Here is a 9,907-nt window from a genome sequence, read left to right as displayed (position 1 = left end):
AAGCAAAGTAAAGGGGAGACTTATTTAGGGGGTAGTACCTTTTCTAGCTTTTCTAGCTCTTTTATGTTTATTTTCTCCTCCAAGCACGATTTCATTCCTTTCAAGGGGACAAAAGGGCAGTCCAAACCTGAAGTTTTCTCTTATGGTGTCTGATCTTCCTGCAGAGGAGAGGTGGTCTCTTCCACAAAACCATCAAGGAGTGAAAGTGTAGAAATAGGATGATCTCTTGGTGTTTGCCAGGGGTTGGAGGGATTATAAGCAGAGCCTCCAGGGAGTGAGCCCTACTCCATGAGAATCACCTTTCTACTTCTAGAAGAAGAATGGTATCAGGAGACTGTTCTGTGCTAGTTCTTTTCTTCCCATGGGGCCTGCTTTCTCTGGAGACCCTGATGCCTTCTGCCTTTGTATTCCAATTAGCAAAAATATGGAACGCTTCACGAATTTGCGTGTCATCCTTGCTCAGGGGCCATGCTAATCTTCTCTGTATCGTTCCAACTTTAGTATATGTGCTGCCGAAGCGAGCACTCTGCCTTTGTATTCCAGTAGAGTAGAAAATATTACCTTTTCCAGCCACAAACTTCTCAGGGATGACAAGAGGTCTAGTCAATCTCCAAACTACTTGGAGCACCTGCCAGCTGCCCAAGGGAAAGTCTATCAAAGTAACATGGGGTATGGTGGCTGGATGAAGGAAGCCACTCACTGGGCCTCTGCTGAGTGTTTTCAATCATGGGTTTTAGGGACAGAGCCTCTTCTGATTTTCCAGAAATGAGAGATGGGGGAAAGTGTGATGAGATCTCAGGCATAGAGGACTGCGCAGTTATAGCAGGAATCAATCTTCTTGGCTCCTACCTAGTTTCTTCATAGATCTTTCCCTTTCTTGTTTATGGTTGGGCTCTGTGAGCCTCAAGCAGCTGAGTCTCAGGGCACAGTTCCCAGGTCTAAGAGAGGCCAGAGCAGGGCAGTTCATAGTTCCACTCCAGCAGGTGCATTTAGGAGTTGGGCTTTATGCCTTCCTCATCTCTGATGGGGTGCAGCTCTTTTAGCACAACTTATTCTCTCTCCCTGTTTCCAACTGTGGAAGGAGTTTCATCTTAAAGACTTTTTAGGGGCACCTGGGTGGTTCAGTCAGTTAAGCCTCTGACTTCATCTCAGGTCATGATCTGTGGTCCACGGGTTCAAGCCCTGTGTCAGGCTCTGTGCTGACAGCTCAGAGCCTTGAACCTGCTTTGGATCTGTGTCTCCCTCTCTCTCTGCCCCTCCCCTGCTTGCACTCTCTTTCTCTCTCTCAAAATAGATAAACATTAAAAAATTAAAAAAAAAAGACTTAGTTCATTTCATTTCCATGTTTGAACAGCTTTGATGTTTCTCTCAGTCCACAACACAGGATTCAAAATTGGCAAATCAGGACACCTGATGTTCAGTTTGAGCCCATCATTATTATTACTATTATTGTTGTTATATTCCTTTTCCTCACCATTTCCTACAGATGTCCTTGTGTCATGGCCACATCAATCTACTTAGGCACTCAATGGAAGATCATATATTTTCATGGAGTGAATAATTTTATCCTCCGAAAAGTAGACAGAAGCATTGCATTAACGACTGGCATTAGGGGAGTTAAGCCCTGTGGGGTGAGGGACACAGAGAGATTAATTTACTCATGCAGATGAAGAGAACTAATTTATTGAAATGTCCTCTTTATATTCCTTTTCTTTTTTTGTTAGCCTCTCCTCTAATTGTTCCCCTCAGCCCAGATATTTTCTCACAGAATTCTTGGAGGTGGTATTAGTATGATGTAATGGAGATCATTGGTTTCTTGTCCATATTGTCTCCATATTTCCTCCTTTTTTTCACTTCAGCATAACTGCCAACATTCACATTTATTTCCCAATTTTTTTTTCTTGACTGGGAAACCAGCTTTGCCTGCCCATTCTTTATTCTTCCAGGCTGGAAGTTCTATAGTTAATGACCTCTGCACTCACCAGAAGCCCTCAACTATAGACAGATGACAGTTGGGGCGTCAATATTCCAGCTTCCTTGATCATATAGTGGGATAACTCTAGGATGTCTACTTGGCTACTCTGGGGTTCTCCAGAGGGACTATCTCATTACCCACAGTGGTAGCTGGCTTGACAATGTACCTTTTGTTGGAATACTTCCCTTCCTTGTTTCACTTTTCCCTGTCAATGTTCCCTTCATTACCCAAATGAGCTACCTGCACTGGAATCCTTGTCTCAGGATTTACTTCTGGAGAGACCAACAAAGACATAGGGGCAGGTACATTATAGCCCTACTACCATTTGTAGCAATGTTTAGATGAACAAATTTGTTTCAGGTTTCAAACAACCCAGTCAAACATTTTTTCCAAATAAACTTTTGACAACTTAAATGCTATGAGATGGGTGCTATTTTTTTATGTTTTCTTTAAAACTATTATGTACTTTGGAAAGGTGAATTATGAAATTCTGCTCTTCAAATTCACCTATAAATATATAATCTACACTTATTCTTCAGATGACTCACTCTACAACTTTTTTGGAGAAAGAGCAAACCACTTTTGCCTTACCTAATTCTGTCATCTTCTTTTCACTGGTCATAGTAGCTGGACAAGATTAGATTATGGGCATGTTTTGTTTTTCTTTTTTTTTCTTTCCTTTTTAAAATTTTATTTATTTTTTTGGGAGAGTGCAAACAGTGGAAGGGCAGAGAGGAAGGACAGAGAATCTGAAGCAGGCTCTGTGCTCTCAGACTGACAGCAGTGAGACCAATGTGGGGCTCCATCTCACCAACTGCGAGATCATGACTTGAGCCAAGTCAGACGCTCAACTGATTAAGCCACCCAGATGTCCTGTTTTTTGTTTCTCTTTATGCTAATTATGAAACTAAACTAGCATAGCCACTCAGCATTCACCAATAAACTTTGGTAAAAATTAAAAAAATTTTTTTGAGTTGTAGAAGTTCTTTATATATTTTGGGTTTTAACCTCTTGTCAAATGTATGGTTTGCAAATACTTTGCCATTCTGCAGGTCGCTTTTCATTTTGTTTGTTTCTTTTGCTGTGCAGAATTTTTAGTTTGATGTAGTATCACTTAGTTTTTGCTTTTGTTGCATGTACTTTTGTTGTCATATCCAAAAAATTATTGCTCAGACCAGAAACTTTTCCCCTGTAGTAGGAAGCTTTACCCTTATGGTTACTTTTAGGAGTTTTCCAGTTTTAGGTCTTATATCTAAGTCTTTAATGTATTTGAGTTGATTTTGTGTATGGTGTGAGATATAGTTCCAATTTCATTCTTTTGCACGTGGATATCCAGTTTTCTGACACCATTTATTGACACTATCCTTTCTCCATTTGGTATTCTTAGTCCTATTCCAAAGATTAGTTGAGCTTATATGCATAGGCTTATTAGATGTGTCTTCTTTCAACTTTTTAAACTTACTACCATATTTTGAAGCTTGCTACCAAGTTGGATCATACTAATTGTTTATTTTATCATCTGCTGGCTAAGCTGGAGAGTAGCATGCTTTACTTTCTTTCCCAAAGTAGTTACTTACATAGTCAAAACAGATCATGTGTTCACATCCTCCTTGGCACACAGTTTCCTTCAGAGTATTACTACAATATGAATATTCCAGGTTCTTATCCAGTTGATTGTGTTAGTTTCTTATTGATGCTATAACAAATGCCACAAATTTAGTGGCTAAAAACAATGCAACCATATTACCTTAGAGTTCATAGGTTTAGAGATTAGGGCATGAATATCTTTGGAATGCCATTATTCTGCCTACTACACTGGTCCAGGGAAGTGCAGATATAGACCCAGTTCTTGTAATCTGCCCAATCCATGGCAGGCTCAGGTAAGGCTGGTTTCAGGAGAGGACTCTGGCTTATCTTTCTTGGGATTATAATGCCTTCCCAGCCAAACTCCCCAGAAAGCGATATGATGGGCATATGAAGATCCAGAGTGGGCTGGAAGGCTCCAGAAATTGTCCCAGTGTGTCTTGTTTAGGATTTTGCCATCTGCATTTTCTGAGGAGCTATCAGAGAAAAGAAAGTTACTATATTCTCTGTAGTATGACAGAGATCAAGCTGAGTGAGACTCTCAGCCTTTTCTTTTCTCTATCAATTTTTAAATAGACATTTTCCTAATCTTCCTGCTTTCCTGCTCCCCATGAATTTATTGCCATGGATTAACTCTCTGGATTTAATTCTGAAAAAATTAATGAATGACATATATTCTGACATTATAAATACAATTTTTATCACAAAGAATTAGGTGAACAGTATAGTTATTGAGATTTCATAATGGGTGAATAAACATAAGATATATCAGTCCTTTAAACCTAGGAATCATTGAGCCAAGTTTACTATTTTATTAATAAAATAACATACTTAAGTATAATTTGAAATTCCTCTTGATATACTCTGTACTTAATGTAGGTAGTTAGAAAAAGCAGAAATGAAAAGAAGAAAAAAATCAAGTATACTTTTACTAGAGACACAGGATATCATTGGTATATTTATTCCAATATTTAGTTTTCCCAAGGATTAGATTTTTTATTTCCTTCTTTTTTTTTCCCCACAGAGGATTAACAGTGTGTTTTCAATATTATATCCATTTACTTAAAGTTCTAATTAGCCATTTACAAGTCCTAAACATTAAGTAAGCATTTTAAATGATTTTAAACTTTTAACACTGAGAATGTTTTCCGTATTTGATATTGTTTGTAACTAAGTTATGACAAAATGGCAGTATGTGAGGGTATATGCTTTGGCTAAGATGACTTGGGTTTGAATTAACCTGTCGTTATTATAAGTTTGCTTTTGGGCAATTATATTCTTATCCATACCTTAGTCTCCTCTCTGTAAAATGGGTATAATAGTGCCTACTTCATTAGGACTAAAAAAGATAATGCCTATAAAGTGTTTAGCAGTGGTTCATATATAATCAGCTATCATAACGAAGCAGCAGAGATGGATAGAACTGAAGTGCAGGGGTTCAAATCCTGGCTCTAAACTCACTAACATTCCTGACCAAGTCACTGAAACAACTTGCCCTCCTTTCCTCATGTGTAAAATGGGAGTAACAACAGTGACCACCTCATAATATTATTGTGAGGTTTAACTGAGCTAATACCTAGAACAATGCCAGACACACAGCAAGTACCCAGTAAATGTTAGTTGTTATTGTGTTTAAAGGCTTATTAAGAGTTGTTTCTTCAATTTCTTTGTGTCTTCTTCAATTTCCTTCATAAATTTTCTATAATTTTCAGCATACAGATCTTTTACCTCTTTGGTTAGGTTTGTTCCTAGGTATTTTATGGTTCTTGGTGCAATTGTAAATGGGATCAGTTTCTTGATTTATCTTTCTGTTGTTTCATTATTGGTGTATAGTAATGCAACTGATTTCTGTACATTGATTTTGTACCCTGCAACTGTGCTGAATTCACGTACCAGTTCTAGCAGCCTTTTGGTTGAGTCTTTTGGGTTTTCCGTGTAGAGTATTATGTCTACATATGAAAGTGAATGTTTGACTTCTTTGCCAATTTTGATGCCCTTTATTTCATTTTGTTGTCTTATTGCTGATGCTAGAACTTCCAATACTGTGTTAAACAACAGTTGTTGTTTGAACAACAGTCCCTGTTGTGTTCCTGATCTCAGCAGGAAAGCTCTCAGTTTTTCCCCAGTGAGGATAATATTAGCTGTGGGCTTTTCATATATGGCTTTTATGATGCTTAGGTGTGTTCCTTCTATTACAACTTTCTTTAGAGTTTTTATTAAGAAAGGATGCTGTATTTATCAAATGCTTTTTCTGCATCTATTGACAGAATCATATGGTTCTTATCCTTTCTTTTATTAATGTGATGTATCACATTGATTTCTTACACCATACACAAGAGTAAACTCAAAATGGATGAAAGACCTAAATGTGAGACGGGAAACCATCAAAATCCTAGAGGAGAGAACAGGCAACAACCTCTTTGACCTCAGCTGCAGCAGTTTCTTGCTTGACACATCTCCAAAGGAAAGGGAATTAAAAGCAAAAATGAACTATTGGGACCTCATCAAGATAAAAAGCTGCACTGCCAAGGAAATAATCAACAAAACTAAAAGGCAACCAAGGAATGGGAAAAGATATTTGCAAATGACATATCAGATAAAGGGTTAATATCCTAAATCTATAAAGAACTTACCAAACTCAACACCCAAAAAACAAGTAATCCAGTGAAGAAATGGGCAAAAGACATGAATAGACACTTTTCCAAAGAAGACATCCAGATGGCCAACAGACACATGAAAACATGCTCAACATCACTCACCATCAGGGAAATACAAATCAAAATACCACCTCACACCAGTTAGAGTGGCTAAAATGAACAACTCAGGAAAGTACAGTTGCTGGTGAGGATGTAGAGAAATGGCAACCCTCTTGCACTGCAAACTGGTGCAGCTGCTGTGGAAAACAGTGTGGAGGTTCCTCAAAAAATTAAAAATAGAACTTCCCTATGACCCCAGCAATAGCACTACTAGGAATTTATGCTCCTGTATCCTTTGTATAAGGGTACATGTACCCCAATATTTATGGCAGCTCTTTCAACAATAGCCAGATTATGGAAAGAACCTAAATGTCCATCACTGATGAATGGATAAAGAAGATGTGGTTTATATACACAATGGAATACTACTTGGCATTGAGAAAGAATGAAATCATGCCATTTGCCACAATGTGGATGCATGGAACTGGAGTGTATTATGTTAAGTGAAATAAGTCAGTCAGAGAAAGACAGATATCATATGTTTTCACTAATATGTGGAAATTGAGAAACTTAACAGAAGACTATGGGGGAAGGGAAGGGGAAAAATAGTTACAAACAGAGAGGGATGAAGGCAAACTATAAGAGACTCTTAAATACAGAGAGCAAACTGGGGGTTGATGGGGGGTAGGGGAGAGGGGAAAATGAGTGTGGGCATTAAGGATAGCACTTGTTGGGATGAGCACTGTTATTGTATGTAAGTGATGAACCATGGGAATCTACCCCCAAAACCAAGGGCATACTGTATACACTGTATGTTAGCCAACTTGACAATACATTATATTAAAAAATCACAATAAAATAAAATAAAACCTGCATGCATATGTTAAAAAAAAAGAGTTGTTTCTTTGGGAACAAGTTGTTTCTTTGGGATTGACACCTAGAGTTAATGGATCAAAGAGTATGTTCATCAAAAAGTATAATAGTCCTTTCTTGGGGAGAAAGAACAAAATATTTATTTTTCAAAGATAATAAATTTCATGTCATTATTTCTTTTAGGACATTCCTCCTTCCATATGATGTTCTTTTTCATTATACCTTACACTATGAGGTGGCTCACATACTTCACCAACATGGTGCCAGGAGTATCCACCAAGGTCCTATTGGGGAACACAAGTTCATTCAGAGGGTTCAGCTGAAGAGACTCTAACTAAGAGACTTTTTATAGACACATAGAGTTAAGAGAATCAAGAATGGATAGTGAGGTACTCAGAGACTAGTAGCACTGAGAAACTTTCATTACACAAGACCTGAAAAGATAAAGAGAGGAAATAGTGTTCAGGAGCCCCCATGAGAGCTGGAGCTGTCAAGCAGTTGTCCTCTGAGAGAAGCTGCAGTCATAGAGAGATGCAGCCATTGCTAGCACCAAGTAGTGAACACAGAAGAAATGTACTGTTCAGGGTGAGCCAGAATGTTTGTGGGTCCCAGGGCACAAGTACAAGTGGACACTCACATACTAATATTTAAAAGTTAAATATTTAAAAGTTAAATCTAAATATTTAAAAGTTAAAAATCAAACTAACAAACTGTTCTGTAAAATATATCATATGCTTCTACATTTCAGGTGTACTTTGTATGGACTTAGACTATTAGGTTCAGATTTGAATTCTCAGATTCCTGGGAGTTTCATGCAGAATGGTGGTGTGGAGAGAGCTGACCTCTGACTCCTGACCCCGGCTTGTGGCTTACTCCTTTCTCTTCTTACCCTTGAATTTGTTCCACAATGTGAGGGGCCCTCATACTCACAGGAGGACATCTAGCTTGTATATCCAGGCTCTGTCCACATCCTTCAAATTGGCTCCAGTTGTCACCTGTATGATCTAGGAATGTACACAGAGTCTGCCATTCAGAAGATAGACTAAGGGAAGAGGTTCACACAGGCCCTGGAAGTGGACTTGGGGCCATTAGAGCAAGGAATTCCGGAGTCCTACATACTCAGGGCTTGATCTAGAAAGGGAGAGGGTGTAGGCTGTCTGTGGGAACGTCTTGTTGGTTCCACAGCCACCTCACCATTAGAGAATTGGAAGTGGCCAGAGTGGGGCACTCTAAAGCACAGGAATAATCGCCATTTGCCTGGGTATATAGGCTGTGTTGAAGCTAACTTATCTCTCTTCCTTGCCTCTGGTCTCCTGATAGTGTTTCCCATTGGCTGAATTTAGCTGGAAGCCATATACCAATAGAGCTTGTAGGATGTAGTGTCCATGGTGGACAATAGAGAAGAACACAAAGAGGAGGATCCAAATCTCAGGGCAAGAGAAGTCAGTCAGAGGGTTGGCACTTTGGAGGTGTTATAAATGTTCATGTATCTATTAAATGTAAAAAGACCAGCAGTTAGTGCATGTCAATGGAATGACCTAGGGTACCACTTCTGTCATCCCATTTACATCAAGTTAGGGGGTGGGACAGGCTTTAACTCCTACCTCTTTTGAGTATTGTAGTGGGGAATAGCATTTCACTCCCTGATTCTTTATCTTCTCCCTTTGAAGTATTGATGAACAGGCTCTATGTATACTGACTGTTCAGTTGGAGCTGACCTGTGACATGGGTCCTTGCTCAGGTCCTTGCCATAGATCATGTCAGTGTCACTCACTGACTGTGGGTGTCCACTCAGGGGAAATAGAGTCAGATTTGCTGGCTGTACAAATACAATACAAAGGAGTTTTGGAATTGGTTTAGATGTTTCTGATATGATGGCTAAGTGATGTGAGATTGACTACCATTTTTTTTTGCAGGGTCTGCAATAGTTTCCTTATTAAATTTTTTATCTTAATTGTTTGATTGACTTGATAATTTAGTTCCTTGCAACTCAGAATAGGGCTAACCATCTCTCTGGCTAAACTGGATATGGTCTTTGTGTTGGGAATTATAGCATTAGTTCAGAAAAGGCATATCAAACCCTACTCACAGCTTCAATAGAAAATATCCTTATCTTCTGTATATCACTTATCTCTTACCAATGATTAACAGTTATATAAAATATAAGCTTATGTTTCTAAAACTCTCTTCTTAATCTTTTATTTTTTAAGTTTATTTATTTTGAGAGAGAGAGCAAAGAGGGTAGGGGCAGAGAGAGAGGGGAGAGAGAGAATCCCAAACAGGCTCCGCACTGTCAGCACAGAGTCCAATGTGGGGCTCAAACTCACGAACTGCAAGATCATGACCTGAGCCTAAACCAAGAGTTGGACACTTAACTGATTGAGCTACCCAGAAGTCCCTCTCTTCTTAGTCTTATTGAATTATGAATTAAGGGTTAACCATAAAACCGTCTGGTGTAACTCCCCATCCCCTTCTCACCCTAATGCAAAATTATGCAATAATCATCATAAAAATAATTGATGTTTGCCTGGGACTGAACAGTAATTTGAACGATTTATGGGGCTTTCAAAGATTATATTTAATTTTACCTTTACATACAAGGGGACTGAGACTTAAAGGATTTTAGTTACTTTCTGCCATTGCACAACTAGTAAGTGGAAAAACTAAAGTTCATGGGAAGGTCATGAAGTCATGGGGAGGTCATGGAGTTTGGATCCATTGTTCTATGAGGCTATGTTGATGAATTGTTGGGGGTAATGATTACATTCTCATTTCCTGC

The 9,907-nt window shown here is 38.7% G+C and overlaps 1 non-coding gene across 1 annotated transcript; it reads right to left on the bottom strand.

Annotated features, from left to right (window-relative positions):
* Positions 1–418: 418 nt before the first annotated feature.
* On the bottom strand, positions 419–525 carry LOC111561029. Its single transcript, XR_002743399.2, has one exon. It is a non-coding gene; the product is annotated as a U6 spliceosomal RNA (small nuclear RNA).
* Between the last annotated feature and the right edge of the window lie 9,382 nt (positions 526–9,907).

This window comes from Felis catus, chromosome B3 (genome assembly GCF_018350175.1).
Source record: "Felis catus isolate Fca126 chromosome B3, F.catus_Fca126_mat1.0, whole genome shotgun sequence".
Taxonomy (NCBI): domain Eukaryota; kingdom Metazoa; phylum Chordata; class Mammalia; order Carnivora; family Felidae; genus Felis; species Felis catus.
Note: the sequence above shows the minus strand (reverse complement) of the source record. Positions and strands in the feature narration are given on the sequence as shown.